Source organism: Pteropus medius, unplaced genomic scaffold, assembly GCF_902729225.1.
Source record: "Pteropus medius unplaced genomic scaffold, Ma_sr-lr_union100, whole genome shotgun sequence".
Lineage (NCBI taxonomy): Eukaryota > Metazoa > Chordata > Mammalia > Chiroptera > Pteropodidae > Pteropus > Pteropus medius.
The window spans coordinates 12,713,723-12,733,307 of NW_024354503.1; the positions used below are offsets into that span (position 1 = coordinate 12,713,723).

A 19,585-nucleotide genomic window follows, 5' to 3' on the forward strand; every position below is an offset into this window, starting at 1 on the left:
ATAAAAATTGAATGAAGGTGTAACTTAAAATATATTTTAGGAAATGTGTGATATGCAGAGCTGTGAAACTATATTTCAACTGGAATGACTGTGCATAGTGTCCCCTGCTGACATAGCACACAGATGTCAACGATTAGAAAGGAATCAGTTTATTCACCTGAAATTTGGGGAGAATTGGCTTTGAAATACAGTGTCCAGATTCCCTGACTTCATATTGAATTTGACAGATAATTTAGTATGTCTCAGTCTTGAATCTTTGACCTAATGAATATGGCACCCCTGATTGGATAAATGTTTCCTCCTGAATTGGAAAAATGACTTTACAACCATGGAAGACGTTAAAGAAAGCAGAGAAATGGTGAAACGAGCCAACCTCCACAGCCTCAATGCTTTTGTGTTAAGTTTAAGAATACATCTTGTCACCATTAATTTTATTTGTGTTTATTTGTTATTAAAGGTATTTGAAACAGTCTGACATATTAGAGTATCTGACAAATTAGCTTTGAAATTTTGATTTGAAATGTGTAATTAATATTAGATGTGTTATTTAATTTTGAAAGGAATAAAAATTTGATTACATTTGTAAATTGTTTTTGAATATTATGGAGATCAGCCTTTGATACAGCTGATCATTCTTTCCTTGCTGAAACATTTTCTTCATCTGGTTCTTGGGACGCTACCTTACTTATGGCCTTTTCTTGCCCCTTTGGTGACTCCTCTTCCTTTTCCCGACCTCAAGTTATGTCCTATATTCGGCCTTGAATCTGTCTTTCCTCTCTCCCTGGACGCATTCCATCTCATGGCTTTAACCACCACAGGTGCACTGACAACTCCCAAATGCATGTATTTGGACTGGATCTGTGCCCTGAACTCCCAACTTAGATCTTCATCTGCTCCTTGACATCCCTACTTGATGACAAGGCCTCTCAAACTTTACATATCTAAAGTCAATTCATGGCTTGTCTCTCCCGCCCCCACCCCCACCTTATCACCACCCCAGCAACTATTTCTCTCTAGTCTTCCCCATCTCAGGAAATAGCAACTCTGCCTTCTAGTTGGTCAAACCAAAAGTCTTGTAGTCATCCATGACTCCTCTTTTTCTTGTAAAACACATCTAATCAATGAATTCATTTAGCGCTTCTTCAAAATAAATGATTACTACCATTTTAATCATCTCCACTGCTTCTCCCCTGGTTGGGCTAAGCCACCATCATCTCTCACCAGGATTACTGCAGTTGCCCATTAACTGGTCTGCCTTCTTTGCCCAGATCCCCAGAAAGCATTAAGAGAGATCCAGTTAAAAAGTAAGGCAGATCTTGTCTCCCCTTTGCTCAAAACCTTCCAGTGGCTCCTGTCTCACCAAGGATAAAAGCAAAAAAGCTTTACAGTGGCCCACAAGGTCCCATGTGGTCTACTTTTTATATAGAAAATTTAAAGGGAAAAGAAGAATAAAGGGCATGAGTAAAATGTATAGCAGTATCTCCGTCAAGGAGGAACTTCCACTTATTTACTAAGATCCTGAAGAATTGCTTAGACATAACCCATGTCTATAAAAGAATTCTCTAAAACAAGTTCGAATGTCTTGACTTTTGGAGCAGTTTTTTATTCTTGGCTTGTGTTCACTAATTATACCACTCTATGCTTTTATTCCTCTCGCTTGCCCAGCCACATTTTAAATTAATAAGTCATAAATGTGGAACTGGCATAGGCAGTAATGAAAAGTAATTCAGGACTTATTCAGCACATTTTAGTTATGCAAATGCCAAATCATAGGAGCTCCACTGACATCTCTCAGTGGACTTCTATATAAAGATCTTATTTCAGCACCTTTTTGTCTAGATTTACTGCTGCTGAAAAATAGAGTTCTTGAATTCTAGGGTGCTCAGCACCTGTCAAGGACTTACATCTGATCACTGTTAATGAAGCCACAATATCACTTCCTTACCAGAGAAGCATTAGCTATTGTTAGAACAATGCATTCTTTTGAATAGACACTGCTGGGCATTGTCAAGAAGCATGAGTCATGGCAGGTTGACTGGTAGCTCAACTTCCAAACATCAGTCATCTTTCATATTGCTTGAGCGTTCAGACTTGAAGTCATAGGCCTAAGGAAATAAGTTTCCATCGCAGCATTCAGACAAATTCTATTGCCTGCTAAAGAAATGAAGCAAGATTTATTGACATTAATGTCAAAGTTTCTTATTTACTCTCAAAGTGTGCTAAGAGTGCTGGTCATGTTGGCAGTAGCAGGCAGGGTTGGGAGGAGGTAAGGAAAAGCAGTACCATTGGTAGACTCATAAGAAAGCAGGCAGGTGGAAAAGAAAATGGAAGAGACAAAAAAAAAAAGGCAGTAAGTGGTCCAGCATTCTATGGAGAAACTGGTTAATGCCAGAAAACGTAGGCAAGAGCAGTCAGAAGTAGGAGCCTAGGAAAATAAGTAATATAGGAGAGAAAGACAAAACCATCCTTTTAGTAACTAATTGGGATGCTTATTTACTCTCATGTCAGTAGGGGACAGGGTTCAAGTATTACATGCTAAATAAGGCAATCTATTCTTTATGAGGAATAAGAGTATTTAGAAAATGGTGTGTACTGACACCATTATCATTAAGAAATGCCCTGCACCTCATCATTTCTTTTGAGGCAGAAGATCTGACAAAAAGAGTTATTAGTTACCATTTTTTATTGAACGCTTAATGCATGTCACTCACTATACTGAGTGCTTCATTCGCTTTACTGCAGTGAATTCTTATGAGTAAGTAATTTTATTATCTCCATATCACAGGAGTAAAAACTAAGATTCAGAGAAGTTAAATAACTTTCCCATAGCTAGTTTGAGACTTGGTTTTAAATTCATTAACATAACTCCAAAACCACACATATAAACAGTATACTAAATTTTGATAATACATAAACATTTTTAAAATATGAGGAAGAACTTAAAGGTCTACCGGTTCCGTTTTCAAATTGCAGTCTCTGGACAATTTTAGGCTGATGGTGAAATTTTTGATGGTCTGTTGCAAAATTAGAAGAGTAAAGCCAATGTTATGAAATGTTAATGTAACCAAATTTACTTAACTTAGAGAACTTTTTATTCCGATATTGTGTCATGTGTAGGTCTCTAAGAAAATGACCTTTCTGTAATTAAAAGATGTTAATAATAGTATGGTTTCTGTTAACATGCTGAGAAATATTAAAAAAATTAGCAACCCTAAGTCGCCACCTACCATTTTTTCAATTGTATTGGTCAAAGAATTCCAGAGCTCTTGGCACCATCTAGTTTTTTCCCTACTCCGCAGTTCCCCAGAGCGGCCCTAAAATTTGGCCATGCAGATTTGTTTATAAAATTTCCGATGGTAGAATTCATTCTATCACTTTTTGACAGAGTCCATGCTCTATTGGGAGAAATTTCTTTCTTTCATTGAATTACAGTGTTTCTTCATATAATTAATGGAACAACAAAGGGTAAGAATATCCTACTAGATTTGAAGGCAAATGTTTGAAGGCAGACACCGTGTACAGTTCCATCTTTCCATGATCAGAAATTATTCGTCTTTTACTTGTTTATTGACTGTCTTCCCCATCTTCTATTAAGCATTAGCTTCATAAGGACAGAGACCTTTCCCCCACATCTAGGACAGTGCCTGTCAGAACAAGTGGCCAATCAATATTTGTAAAATGTATAGACATTCAATAAATATTCTATCAGTTTACTAATAAAGCTAATTCATCTTCATTTTCTACTTGCTGGCACTTCAGATATTTAAATTCTGAAACTCTCATGTCCTCAGTAAGTCTTCTTTCTATTTCTGGACTAAGAATGATCAGTCCCATGAATTGCTTCCATGTGATAGAGTTTTCAGACTCTTACTGGTTTTTCACCTTTGTATCTGCTCCAGAACATAAATGAAGCTCCTAAAGCATTACCCTAAAACTGAATACAGGACACCACAAGGCATGACCATGGCCAGTTCAGAGGGCCTGTTTCCTCTCTGAATCTTATAGCATGGCTTCAGTCTACATTTTTAAATCACCTTATACGGTTACCTGTTAGGCTGGTAATGGATGACAACTCCTAAATCTCTGTTGCATTTATTTCTATCAGAAAAATATCTCTACCATTTGGCAAAACTTAACATTTATCCCCTTTATATTCCATCCTGATTTTTGACCTGTCATTTAGCCTATTGAGAGCCTTATAAATCTTGATTTTTCTTTCATTCATTCATGCAACCAGTAATTTCTGAGCATCTCCAAAGTGTAAGGCCCCATTTTCAAAGCCTTCCTCCCTCCACTTTTGTGTTGTCAGTGAACACAGTAAACACACTCTCTAACCTGCTACGATCCTCTGAGTCGATATCCTCTAACAATCAGTATTCTTGTGATTGCTAGTTTAGTCAACTATAAGTCCCCAACTCCCACTGTCATCTCGTCTTTAGGATGGAATAAGAGACGTATTCCACGATTTTGTTAGCTCGCGGCCCTGAGGATAGAGTAGATGGTCCACTGAAGAAGGAAACCAATGGCAACATACTCTGCTGCTCACATCAGCCTCATAAGCGAAGATGCCCACCCTACACATACACCTTCTGACAGAGTCAGGCACCATAACTCTTCCCCAGTGCTCCGGTTTAGTACATCACTCCTCTTGTACCAGCCTGTCCTCCAGTTTGTCAGCTGCAGTTAAGCAGCCACATTTTTTGAGACCTCGTTATGTGCCAGGCTCTTTCCTTTCATGATCTCAATCAATCCTCACAACTGCCTAATGAAGTGTAGATACTGTTATTATCACCAGTTTGTCTGAAAACTCTATCATAGGGGAAGCAATTCAGGGGACTGATTATAATAGCAAACGAGAAAACTGATGTGCGGAGCAGTTGTGTAATGTGCCCAGGTCTGAGAGCTTGAGAAATGGAGCTGGGATGTGCTCCAGGCTGCCTGACTCCACAGAACACACCTCTCCCTCTGACACAGGAGCTGTGGATTCGAGGCCTGGCTGGTCTTTGTCTCAACCTCCTTTGTCCAGGGATGTCCTGAGATACTCATCCCTCCTGCCATTCGTGTGGCTGCCATGACATCCGAATACACCTCTGGGCATTTGACATACATTTCCTCACTCAACCTCCTACAAGGGAGCTGCTATTATAACTATTTTATATATCAGGAAACGGAGAGAGAAACTTTCCCAAGATGAATGTGCTTCCAAAAATGATGTTCACTGCTCCAAGTCCCAATTATACTCTCCTTTAACTCCCTAAGCCTTGGTTCTCTATTTGAAGTTATGCCCAACACTGCGTATGACATTCCCTTATACTAGTAGTCCTAACAGAAATAAGGTTAACATGGCTCAATTGGACTTCTGTAAAGTAAAGAAAATTTGTGGTAATCACAGTTTTTGGTTTGTTTGATTTTTAATTATAACAGGTCAATAACTGAACAGCGATGCATTACATAAAAAATAAAGGAAGATAGGAAAGTTCCAAATGTCACATTCCACAGAGAACCTATCTAAAGTTATGTCTTATGCAAAGCAAAGTAAAACGACTTGATTTTCTAACTGGTGTGGCTCAGCCCTGGAGTTTGAATCTGTACTCTAAAAAGACCACAGGTGCAGTGAAAACATTATCATGGTCAGGCAGTATATTTGGCACTCCATTTGTCTAAAAATATTTATAGAATATTAACAGTTTTGAAAAAAGATGTCGGATAGGACTTGGAACAATTTCACAATGTTACAGAATCAGTGACACAGAATTTGCCTTCTGTGCCCTAAGTTCTCTTTAAGAGTCCTCTATTTCAATAAGATCATTCTCTGATATCAATTGCCTTGAAATCTCCTCTGGTTTTCTTGTGATCATATCTTCAGTTGTTTTGCTTTTAACATCAAGCAAACATTTCACATCTAAATATTTTAACCAGAATTCATTCAAAGAGAGTGGCCAGTTTTTCTTGGTCTCAAAAAACAATGTTCTTTGATTATTTCTCTTTGTTCTTATCATTTCATAAGATAAACGATCATCATCAAGGTAGATGTTTGACAAAACTACTTTTTCTGATGTGATAGAGGAATTTTGCCAGCATTCCTTTAGCCTCCATTCCAAAATCGTCTGACGAGATGACAGTGGGAGTGATAGTTACAGGCTCTTTGGTAATCTCAATACCCACTTGAAACATCGCTCTCTAAAAACTTGACAACCTAATTGAAGGCATGACTCTTGATCCCAGTGGAGACAATAGGTGGGGGACATAGATGAGTCTTGCGCAGCCTCAGGAAAGTTATAAGGCCACTACGATTTTCTTTGTATTCACAAGCCACATAGAATCACCAGCTCCAAAACAGCTATATAATAGTATAACAAGCATTTATTGTGCACCTGCAGAGTACGAAGCACTGGGCTAGGATCTGGGAGTACAGAGATGAATAGCACGTGATGGAGCCCTGGAGGAGCTGATGATAGCCTAGTGGGAAGGTTAGTACCCAATCAGATACCTTAACTATCATCAGCGCTGTGGGAGGCAAAAAGGTAGGATGCTGTGGGAGCATCAGGGAGGGGCCCGAGTTTCTGGAGACTCTTCCTAAAGGAAGTAATTCCTGAACTGAGTCTTTAAGAGTAAATGGAAGGAGGCTAATGTCATTCCAATGTGAGGAAACAGCATGAAAAAAACTGCAGAGGCCTGAAGTAGCAGGTGGAGTGCAGGTAGCTACAAAAAAATTTGCTATCATCAGAATGCAAAGAAGGAGCCAGGAGAGACAGGAGACAAAGCTGCAGAGCAGTTCACAGAGAACATTGCTTGTATTCCCCCTGTGGAACCCAGACTGTACCCTGTGGCCACAGGGAACCTTTGAAAAGTTTTTTTTTTTCCTCTTAAATAATTAGGACTGTATTTGCCTGACCTTAGTCTTCTGGCTTTCTCTCTCTTTTTCATTTTCCTCCAAAGTTGCTTAAAGAATTTTCTGCTTCTAGAACTTTGATTCATTTGCATGTCTTCATATGTTTTGCGCTTCTGCTTCCTCGTACCATGGGTGCTCTGCTTTTTCCAGCCTGAGTGTTATTTATAATGGTAATGCAAAGATGCAAAGTAGGAGCAAGGTGATGGTGCCTCTTCTATCAAATGCAATTCCTTGGCCTAATGTAGGATGCTGCTTATGCTCTGACTGATTACCCAATCCCCCTCCTTGTGGGTTTGTACCTCTCTTCTGTATTTTCCTTGGATTGCAATTGTCCTCCTGTGTGTGAATGTACTTAAATTTGTTTCGAAGCAAAGTGGCTGGTGAAAAGAGCTTGAGCCTTGGTGTCAGAGAAATCTAGAGGTTCTTTTTATGATTAAAAAAAAATGTTTTCTTATGGGAAATTTCAAACATGTGCAAAGTAAGTGGAATATGTATGATGAACCCCAACTTCAACAATCATCAGCATTCTGCTGTTCTTGCTTGATCCATAATTCCGGAAACCTCCTCCTCATGCTTGATTAGATTTTTTTCAGTGCATCTTTTGCCAGATAAGTTATATATGTTGTAATGAAAACTCTTAACTTTACAATTTTGACAAATGTGTACAGTTTCGTGCCCCATCCTTTTTTCCCCATGGAGGGTATACTACTTTCTCCAAAACGTTCTCTTGTATCACTTCCCAAGCGATCTGCCCACCCCCCGAAAGCAAGCACTGTTTGACTTTTTTCACCTTAGATAAGTTTTTCCTGTTTAAGAATTTCATATAAATGGAATATACGGTAAATATTATTTTTGTGCAAGGCTGCATTTGTTTCTCATCATTGTGACAGACTTAGCTTTGAGATTCTCTTCTTTGTATCTATCTGTCGTTGGATGAGTTATGAGACCTCTTTGAGACTCGCTTGCTTTCTGTGGAAAATGGAAAAATAATGGCAGTAAAAACTAATAAAAATTAAATGGGCTGTCTACGGCCATGCCACCCTGAACGTGCTTGTCTGATCTCGGAAGCTAAGCTGGGTCAGGCCTGGTTAGTACTTGGATGGGAGACTACCTAGGAAGACTAGATGCTGTAGGCATAAAAAAATAAAAAAATAAGGGATCGTAAGCTGACAGAGTCCTTGAAATCTGTGAGGTCAACCAAGGATTGCCTTGCCTAAAAAATAATAAATAAATTTTAAAAAATTAAATGGGCTTTAGGATAATAGAAATGCCCTCCATAGTGCAAAGTAATGCTAATTATGCTGCACCTGGGATATGAGAACATGAACAGCTTCAAGGTTTGCTTCTTATCTGACTAGATAGTCCAAATTTGCTAGTTTTCTACCAATAATTGCTTGCCTTCAAATGTGACACCTGGTTAGGCATAATATATTGGTCAGTGTTCAGTCAGAAAAACAGATCTCACACCAGGTAGTTCAAGGGAAGGAATTTAATACTGGGAACTAGTTTAAAGGCATTGAACAAGCTGAGAAGTTGAACAGGCAACGGTGAGAGACAAACCAGAGATTAACAAAGCAAGAAGGCACTAACCCCATCCCACGGCCCTACCCCCAAGGCTGAAGGGCTGTGGGGAAGAAGTGGTATCCCTAGTGCCCAGCAGCGAAGGCCACCAGTGGGTCCTAGAACCTCGTGGGAGAATGCTGTTTACATGTTTAGAGTCTTCAGTATGGAGCTAAACATCTGTGATGTCTGCAGTCTCTTCGTGTCAACCTGCTGCATGCAGATGGCACCAGCTGGAGAACTGCTCAGACTGCAACATGAGTTCTCTTTCTCCTGCTACGGAAGATGGTGACTAATGAGCTAAGCATTTTAGCTTGACCTCTCTCTACTGCAAAAGAGCTGGATATGCTGCTGCTCATGGCCAGGGCTGCCTCCTAAAGCCAACATGGGGCAGTGTGCGGAGAGAGACCCTCCCACTTACCCTGCATCCAGACTTTTGTTAACACATCCAGTGTCCAGGGAGCCTGGGAAGCAGCCTGGCTGGAGTCAGTGAGCCACAATACTGAGCAAGAAGGAAAGGCGGGGATCTAAGGAAAGTAAGTATTTTTAGGCAAACAAAAAACATTATATACACATATATATACACACACAGAGATAAAGAAAATTACGCTCAATAATAATTAGTTCTTGAGATAATTTTTACTTTCTAGAATAGTTCTGACTAATAGAACTTTCTGCAATGATGGGAATACTGTGTATCTGCACCGATGGCCACCATCCACGTGTGGCTGCTGAGCACTTGAGAGGGAGATAGTGCAATTGAGAGACTGCATTTTAATATTTTATTTTATTTTATTTTAATTAATTTAAATTTAAATAAATGGCTAGTTGGCTGCCATATTGCAGAGCATAACTTGTAGAACATCATTCAATCATTAATTTTATGAATATATTCAGTAAGCACTTTTGAGCACCTGGTATGACCCAGACACCATATCGGTGTCTGAGAACACCCAGAAAGCTAGAACTGTGACTCTAATCTTGAGGGACTCAAACATTTCTTGTCTGACAAGAAAGATTTAAGTTGTGTCACAAGAGTTATTTCCTTTAGAAAGAGTAAAGGCTTTGGGAAGAGGAAGCAGAGAATTGCCTGCCTTTAGGCCTTTATCTAGGCTCTTCCTGACTCCTGGATATCCTTACTCCTCTACTCCTCTTCTCTCATTCTGCTTATACAAACTTTACTCCTCCTTCAAGGCATACTTCAAATGCCTCCTCCTCCACTAAGCCTTCCCTGGTTGCTTCACTTCCTACCTCCACATCACTGCCCTGCTGCATGACTATCTTCCTTCCTTCGAACTCCTCTGGTGTTCCATCTCCACCGTCATCACTTTATCTGGATTTATTTCTCTTTTACTAGACGATTAGCTCCTCGAGAGGAGGATTTAGGTTGGTTATGTTCTTTGTTCCACAGAACTTAGCACCAAATATTGCACGTAATAGATTCTTTGTATTGTTTGAAGACTGTGCTTGGGACCCAGTCTTCAGTTTCTACACCTGTAGCTATTGATGGGTGAGCAAATGACCCTATGAACCCAAGTCCGCCATCTAGTGGACACAGGAAATAACTTTATGCTGGATCTCTCAAGGAGAAATGTTTTTTTCAGGTGGTTTTTTTCTGACAGGTTTCCAGGAAGCAACTGTAATGAAAAACCTGCTTTTCATTTTCATTGCCATATATGGAGCATTCTAATCACATGCAATTAGAATTTATTTTGACATAATATTCTAGATTAATTTCAACATGGTCTCGTTTTGCTTAAAAACATACAAATCTTAGAAAAACATGGTATGAGTATAGCAGTATTTAAACTAAATTATGCACTGGAGCACTTTTATTAATAGAACCACTCTAAATAGACAATGTGATTTTTCTTTTTCTTTCTTTTTTTTCTTTTTTTTCTTTTTTCTCTTATTTTTAGGCGAGGTAACCCTTGGTTGACCGCACAGTTTGCAAAGACCTTATCAGCTTACAATCCCTTATTTTTTAATTTTTTACGCCTACAGTACCTGGTCTTCCTAGGTGGTCTCCCATCCAAGTACTAACCAGGCCCGACCCTGCTTAGCTTCCGAGATCAGACTGCTTTGGGCTAGTTCAGGATAGCATGGCTGTAGACTAACTATAATGTGATTTTTTTAAACTGACCTGAAGTTTGTTTTGCTGGGTTTACACTATTTGCACTTGTGCCGTTGTATTTACTTGAGTTTGGTGAGTATGAATGGAACTGCTTTCATTCTTCTGAGAATTGTGATCTTCTGCTCGAGGGGAACTATTTCTGTCTTACCATGGCTTTCTGAAGGTTCCACGGTTTAGCTGAATGTAGTTTCCATGACTTAACTAGAGAATAGCTGGAAGATAAAATTTTGATTGGAAGCTCTTGTTTCATGGGAGGTGCTGCTCTAGGTAATGGCCTAGCTATTTAACAAAAAATATCATTTAATACTCCCAGTTTATCACTGTGTAAATCATAGCATAGAGTAGTTAAATGAATTATCCGAGATATAAATAACCGTTGGAAGGCAATCTGATACCCAACAGTCTTATTCTTAATCACCTCACTGCCTCCCACATGAGCATATAAAAATTGGAAATCATGTGTTGGAAAATTGGAAAAGGTGTGTTATGCTGCTTGGGGGCCAGTTTTTCAATTTCCAGGCAACCCACAATGCTGTGAGTGTGGTGGTACTTCTAAGAGCTTTTGATCTATGGATGTATGAGAAGCACAGTTCTGGTAAATAGAAGCCAGTGCCTTTGCAGGGCTGTTTACCTCGTGAGGCAGTTAATTCAGCCAAGAAACCCTCAAAAATATGGCTTTGCCAGGTAAGATAAAAAGTGCCAAAAGGGTTTGAAGAGGACAGCTGTATGCTGTCACCTCTGATCGAAGGTGAGCAGTGGGAAAAGGATGCAGTGACCTTGGCTGAAGTCTAATCACTGGGCTATGGCCATGGCAGAGAGGAGAATTCCTGTATGGGCTGAGCTTTCCCTAATGAGACTTTTTATTTAATAGAAATAATTGTCATTAATGGAAACGCACTGCAAATAATACTCTTGGCCTTTAAGGGGAACCAGAACATATGGTAGGATTACTTTATGAAGGCTTGATATGCTAAAACCCACCTGGATATGTAGAAAAGGAGATAGCTTATCACATGTCCATTTTCACTGAATTCATATATTGCCCCATACCTCAGTTTATAGAGTCTAATTCCAGGAACCGGAAAAGAGCAGTGGATAAGTGAACTGAACCAAAGAGCGGTGCTTAGAGCTGAAAACTGAAGCCCAGAGAGATTCAAGGGACTTGTCCAAGGTCACATATTCATTAGTGGCAGAGCTGGGATTAGAATTCAGGTTTTCTGAGTCTCCATTCAAGGCCCTTCCCATTATATTATCTGCCTGTCTGGATTGTTCTCTTTGCTGGTCATAGCACAGAAATACAAACAGCAGAACATGCCACCTATCTTTCAATATTGTCTTAAATCTTTTCTGGAATGAAACGGGGTAGGGCATATGAAAATGCGTTCATATGTGTGCTTCATTGACTATTTCAATCTATTCACATATTGTCACATTTTAATTTGAGCTGATTGAGAACATGACTCTGCATCTCCCAGAGACAAGAAACCTGAGGAAGATAACATTGTGAGTGAATTTTTCTTATATTGCTTTTCCAGGCACAGAAGTACCATTGTATGTTTTAATTTATTTACTTTGTCTTGTTAGATATCACTGATCTGCTAATTAAGTTTTGTTTCACTTAATTATGTTTTGTTCCATTTAATAATGTTCTATAATTTTATTCTTATTTAAAATAATATAGTACCTTATTATTTATAAAACCTTTTTATATGTATTCTCCCTTGACAGCTTCATAACAATCCTGCTAAAGAAAAGGGCAGGTAGACTCAATCCTCATTTTGCAGATTTAAAACCAAATTACAAAAAAAAAAAAAAAACCCCAAAAGATTCTGTGCCATGGCTAGTTACCCAGGACTTAGTTCTCCTTACTCCTAGTCCAGTGCTTATGCTTGAACCTTTGCAGTAATGTAGTGTCCTCACCCTGCAGTGGGTTCCAGAATCCCCTGAAAGGCTGGGCCCTGTCTCCAGCGTTTCTGATTCAGTAAGTCTGGGATGGAGTCTGAAAATTTGCATTTTTTACACATTCCCAGGTGATGCTGATGCTGCTGGTTGGAGGCCACACTTTGAGAACCACTGCTCTGTAGCTTTGCCATAACATCTTTGAACATTTGGCAGGTAGTCAGTTTCTCATCTGCGGTACTGAAATCCAAAAAGCTCTGAACACTAAATGTTTTTCTTATGAAGGGTTGGCGCAATCTCATTTGGCAGCAACGCCTGACCTGACCTGAGGTGAGGCTATTATTAGTCTGTCTTTATTCCTTGGTGTGACTGTTCATACAGTTTGCTGCAGGGGTGTCCCAGACCTTTCTGGGGCCTGTTCCATGGCAGACATACTGTAATTCCTTTTAGAATTGGAAAAACTCTGAAATCTAAAACATATCTAGTGCCAAATATTTCAGATAAGGGACTGTAAATCTGTACTAACCTGGCAAAAGGGATTGTGGTCTTTGCTTTTACTGCTGCCAAAAAAAAAAAAAAAAAAAAGCCATTTTTAGATAGCCAACACATTTGAACTCCATATATACCTTTTGAGACACTTTTTGGAGGATTTTTTCAAAAGCTTTTGTCCTTCTGATGCAGAAATGCTACTGCCTGCTGAACTGCAAGAAAAGGTATTGAGCAGTCCTTCCCCAGTTTCCTGGGAAAATCCCAAGGACACAGTGATCTGAAAGGAATTTTTCCTGAAGCTTAATTACATTTAACAGGGCCACCATCAGTAACAACACTCAGGCTTTTGACCGTGCTCCCTCTAAAGCTTTGATTTTCTACCTGGAAATAAGGTGCCATTAGGCTACAGATTGGGATAAAGGAGAAGAAGAGGAAAGCTAAGTATTTTTATTTAATAATGAGTCAAGCTTAAATCTGAGACAATTATTCAAATCCCCTAAACATCATTTCATTTAAATGAGAATGCTTCTTAGTGCTATTATAAAGCCATAAAAACCAGATTCATCAGGAAACACTAACATTTTTTGTAATTGAATTACATGAAATTACCTGAGCTAAAATGAGTTACAGAGGAAAAAAAATTAGACCCTCACAATTCTTTTATCTAATGCTTGTAATTTTATGTTCTATTCCTAGAACCGTTGAGGTTTTCTGTCACTGAACTGATGTAGCTGTGGTCCCTAGCTGTGCTTTCCAGAACCTCTTCACTCCTGGATGGTGCTTGAGATACCCAGAGTAGTTAATTTTCAGAGAGTAAATCATTTCACACTGGTATCTCGTGTCCAGAGAGTGTCGTGCCTGGAAGTAGTCAGCCTCTCTCCCCAGTAGCAGAGCCTCTTTGTTTCCTGTGTTTCAGGCCCAGCAGGTTTCCTGTAACCACATAATCAGCAAACTCCCTCAGCCCGCTTGGAGACCTACTTCTTCCAGCTTTATAATTTTCACTCACCGGCCTTCTATTTTCTAGATCCATGCACACTCCTCGGCTAGGGCCAGAACTAATTTGATTCATTAATCATATCAACTTATAAAGCTTAGTATGTCCCTATTTGGCTACTGCTCTCTGGAAGGCCTCTTTTGAATGCCAGGTCACTATTTAAACAATTCGATTCAATATGCACGTTAGGCTTAGAACCCTTTAGATAGACCCAAAATAATGTAACCAGTTTTTCATAAAGAATAACTCTCTACTCCATCAACACTACTAGCCGATTCGTTTGCTGAATATCTCCTCAAAATGTATACCAATTTTGTTCTTAAGAAACTTTTGTTTTAGGTTCAGTATCTTTAGTGAGGAACAAGAAGGTTTCAGATACGAGGGTTGAGCACCATTTATTGGGGCTGCAGCAACAATGATTTGCACACTTCATAACTCTAGGGATTTCTTGGTCCATGTGACTTGTGTCCTAAGGCTTGTGTAGTGTACAGCTTGCACCACCAAATGTGATAGTTCTATTTAGTGTCTCACACTTTACAAATAAATATTCCAAGATTATAGGACTCATTGCCATCATCAGGTCCATACACCCTAAGATGTATGGGATGTACATAAATCTCAAGTTATTAATACTCTTGTAAACACTGTATTTCTATCAAGACAGAATCACTATAGCCAGATCTCAAGATCATGAGGTATAAAGGTAATAATAATAGCATTAGAGTTTTTTGAGTGCCTCAGACCTTGGGCCTGGTATTCATTAGCTTGCTGAGCAGCCTCTGGCTTCAATTGTCAATGCTAAAAGATGTTAAGTTTTCTTTTATCACGTTCCATTCCCTCTCTTGTGTTTACTCACTCATAAGAAGCCATTTTTAAGTGACAAGCTTTTACTATTTATAAACAGATCATGAAACTCACGGCATCTGTGAGGCAAATCTCAGCCTCTCTGAACTGGCATCATGATTAGCAAATGAATGGTCATCAGCTTAATTGCAAGAAATTAGCTAATTAATCAGCAAATATTTAGCTAGCGCCTACTGTGTGCAAGCTGCTATGGCAGATACTGTGGGGCGTGCAAATAATTATAGGAGCAGCTGACATTTTCTGAGTGTTCGTGTATTACACACGTAGTGATTCTTTTATTCTTATAACAAGTTTATGAGGTCACTATCAGTATCTCTATTTCGTAGATGAGAAAACTGAGGCATAGAACAGATAGAGTAACCCATGGTCAGATAATTAATAAGTGGTCCCGTCGGGATTTCTGATTCTAAATTGTGTGCTCTGAACTAGTACCCTCCACTGTCCTTCCCTCCCTGACGTCCTAGGCTGGTCAGGATTTAGCCCCCATCTTTATAACTCCTAGTATAATGGGCTAATATGATTTTAGCTGAAGTGAATGTAAATGCTTTGTAACAAGCAAGAAGTAAGCTCCTTATTTATGCTGACTAAATAGTATCGATACCGCAAATTGGGAGTGACCTCAAGAGGCATTCTGCCCCATTAGCTAACTTCTGCCAGAAAAAGACAGCTGGGCTCTTGGCTCTGATGGTCTTTTTCAGTTCGTTAATAATAAATAACACTGTACACCAAGTCCCTTGTTCTTTAACTTAGGCTACACTTCATAGCTGACTCACCCTGCCAGTTCTGAGAATTCTGCTACTCCGATTCAGTCTTGTAAGAAAGCATTATGAAAGCATTATGCCAGGAAGGGCCACTGCCCACTCTGAACATCTTCCAAGCTAAAGTCACTTCCACTAGGCTCTTTGGAGGAGATCTCTGGAGTCTTAAATAAATCTTTGAACAGGTGCTTGAGGAGCATCCAGGCTTCCACTGGAACATGCCGACAACCTTGTCAGCACGTTCCTCTGAGTGTCCAATTAGGGGACAGTGTGTTTCAGCGCCTCCATTTTTCAGGAGAGAATGTCAGTTCTACCTTTCTCTCATTTAGAAGTTAGCCCAGGGATCCAGTCTTCAGCTTGCAGCCTATCAAACATGGGCCTCCAACCTTACAGAAGAGGCATTAGGGAAGATAGGCTGGAGGACATGGTCCCCCACTGTGCCTTGAGTATATTCTAAATTCTGTCAACATTTCAAGTTATAGCTCTGGAAAGCAGCATCCTGAGACTTCTTCTCCTTGTGGAATTGTCTTTGCATTTCCCAAGTCATTCTGAGATACAGCCACATAAAAATCACATCCTGTTTGCAATATTAATTGTCTTAGAGGACAATATCCAGCCTGTTGCCAAATGCCCTACACAAATATCCATATGAGCCACTGCCTTTAAAAGTTAATGCCGGGAGAGAAAGAAGAAACAAAACTTTGCTTCTGCTGAATATGTAGTCTGCTTCCTCCTTTCTAATGAGACCTTAGAATTATTATCTTTACCTTTTAGCAAAGGAGGTGCAGAGCCCAGTCTCAGTGATGGCATCAGTCCTTAGGATCTGCTCACCTTAGATTTCATGATCTTAGTGCTCGAGTTTGGTTTTATTATCAATACTCCAGGTAGGTTTTGGAAAGAGGCAGGAACAAATTTTTAGAATTAAATTAACATTTACTGAGCATCGACTCTGCCTTAGACATTGTATAGCAGCGGGAAGAGGATGTGAAGTTCATGTGAAGTCGAATTAGACATAAGATCACAGAGGATCATGATCTAGTGAGTTCCAAATAACAACAGCCAAAGCTGATTACATCACGTTCCTTGCTAGAGGTATAACCAAAAGGTTCTGGGGAGCAGAAAGGAAGAGGCACAAAGTCACCACTGAGAGAAATTGATATTTTTTCCTGGGAGCTTGGGAGCATGTGAGTTGGGCATCGAAGAATAAAAATGGATTTGTAGATGAGAGAAAAAGAAACATGGCAAGAAGAACAGGTACTATGTCATAGAACAGCAGTTGGCAAACTACGCCAGTAGACCCTATCCTGCCAAATGTATGGTCCAGGCGTTAAGAATGATTTTTACACGTTTAAATGATTGAAAAAATGGAAGTATATTCCCTGACACGTGAAAATTATATGAAATTCAAATTTCTGTTGCCATCAAGTTTTATTGGAACATGGCCACATCCATTCTTTTACATGTTGGCTCCAGATACTTTTGTGCTGCAATGGCAGAGTTGAGTAATTTTGGCAGAGATGATATGGCCTGCAAATCCTAAAATATTTACTCCCTGGCCTTTCAGGGAAAAAAGCTTGCTGATCGCTGATGTAGAAGCATCAATATGAGGTGTTGTCTTCCTAGCGGCAGATTGGCTGGTTAAGTTGGTGCATGGGGCAGAGATTATGCCAGAAAGGTAAACAAGGGCCATGTTTAAGAAGGTTTCGAAAGGCGTTTCTTAAGGACTTCAGTTCACAGGTATTGAGTCGCCGCTGAAGGATTCTGAACAGGGGAACAATGTGATCCTGGGCAAGGCATGATCATGTATGTGTTTGGGAGGAAGACTATGCAGGCTGAGAAAATATGGTTCGAAAGAGGACAAGTATAACAGGTAGATGTGGGAAGAGTATTCTAGGCCGGTTTCATTTTTCCAAAGAACCATGCAGTGATTTTTCATGGAATTTCACGAGTTGAACTTTGTGAGTACCAGAAGTGGATTATTTTTTTTTCTTTTCCAGCAAAGATATTTTCTTTCATCTTTCTGTAACTGGTCTATTTGAAAAATAGGCATCACATTTCTACAGCTTCTAAACAATACTCTGACAAGGATGGTTTGATAAGGAAAAGTTCTGGGCTGTGTCGAACAAACAGGCAGGCTTGATGAATTTAAGTTTAAAATGGGAAGAGTGAATTTTCACACTGGTTTTATTTATTTTCATTGTCAAAACACAGGCTTCTCTACAGTGTTAACCTATAGAATCTAGAAATCAGTTTTTAAAAATCAATCCTAGATTCATAGGGCTGAAAATAGTTGTGATGTTACAATCTATTGGTCTCATATTTTATCCATTCATTTGTACAACAAATAGAAAGCATCAGTGTGTGTGTGTGTGTGTGTGTGTGTGTGTGTGTGTGTGTGTGTGTAAATTGTATAGGGCTCTGTGAAAAAATTTTAAAAACAATTTTCTGTTAAAGAGCTGGAGTGATATGTATGAAATGTTAAAATAACAGTACAAAGTAGAACATAATTGTGCCATAGAAATTTAGAAGAGGGAGCAATTGGGGAGGCCTGAGATAGATTCAAGGAAGATGAGTTTCTTTAGCAAGAAAAGCCAGGGAAAGATATTTCACCTTCCATGTCCTATGGGAGAAGGCATGGCAGGTGAAAAATAAAAGGGTTTTTGATGTAGTAGGTACTGGGGGAGCCATAGCAGGTTTTGAGGAATTTGCATATCCTGCAATTAGTATGTTCTATATTCTAAACATTGTGCTATACCATGAAAAAAATCAAGAGAATAAGATATAGTCCCTGCCCCCAGGAGCTTACTGTCTCCTAGGGGGTGCAAACAATGAAATAATTACAATATATATGTTGAGTTCTGTAGTGCAGGCAGCATCGATGTGCTGGGTTGACATGGCAGCAGTAGAGTTTTAGGGATGTTGCTGTGACAGCATCTGTTGGCTGGAACATCAGGGGACAGATCTTGCTTGAAGTATTCGACGGGTCTGGGGTTGGTTCTAAGGGGAGGGAGAGAGGGGAGTTGAGGGTAGAGTTTTGAGGTGGGGTTGGGTGCGGGGAGGAACAGAGACAGAGTCTGACTCATCATCTGTCTCCTTATACATACATACATCTCAGTCAATAAGTTTTACTTTAAGACTGTGTTATGTTTGCTACTTTTCTTAGGTGTCCCTGTCTTATTTGTTTGTGTTTTACTAGATATGTAAAGTACCATACCACTGACTTCTTTGATTAATTATTTAAAGATAAGGGAAAACGTGGGGGCAAATGTACCGGTATGTTTTCCTTTGCTTAATGACTAGTTAATTCTTACTGTGTGAAAAACAAAATACCAACCTAATACAGCAGAAGAGTCTCAGGTTTTATGTTTCTTAACCCTGTAGCTTTACTTTAGTTTATCTGTCAACAACCAAACTGCCTGTTGAACAACAAAAATTAACAGTAATTTATGAGGAACTCAAAGAAAATGATCTTCATGAAATAATGCTAAATTGTCCAATGGCCTCACTGTAGCTCACTGCTAGGGTGTGTTTGTAATTAATGATGTACAGAGTGAGCACTGGTTCAACAATGTGAGATCTGGATGCTGATCCCAGCTCCTTTGTTCGCTAGGAATATGACAGGGGACAAGGGACTCTTTTTCTCTGGGACTCATTTTCCTTTGACCTCAGGATCTCTACTGTCTCTTACATGTCTGAAATACCATTTCATTTTTATCTTCCTATAAGCTCAGAAAACACACTATCCTTGGGTCAGACGTTATTTTCCTTACTTTACAAATAGAGCAACCTACACTTCTGATAGTTAAAGGATCCAGCAGGACATTAGCCAGGACCTACAAGTAGCTACTTGACAGCTAGTAGTTGGCATGGTTTTTGAGGAGCTGTTCTTTTGTAACAAGTAGAGTCTCTGAAGTGGTCTTGTTTTATGTGCACAGCTCTTAGTCTGAGGGCTGCAGAACGGCATGCTTGGATTCAGAGGTAATCTTGGGCAACGT

At 39.5% G+C, this 19,585-nt stretch overlaps 1 protein-coding gene and 1 pseudogene across 3 annotated transcripts in view; one reads left to right on the forward strand and one right to left on the reverse strand.

Annotated features, from left to right (window-relative positions):
- The window catches only part of RCAN2 (regulator of calcineurin 2), a 233,160-nt gene that overhangs the window by 87,159 nt on the left and 126,416 nt on the right, over nucleotides 1-19,585 (forward strand). The window lies entirely within an intron of this gene.
- Nucleotides 10,448-10,566, reverse strand: LOC120596439 (uncharacterized; annotated as a pseudogene).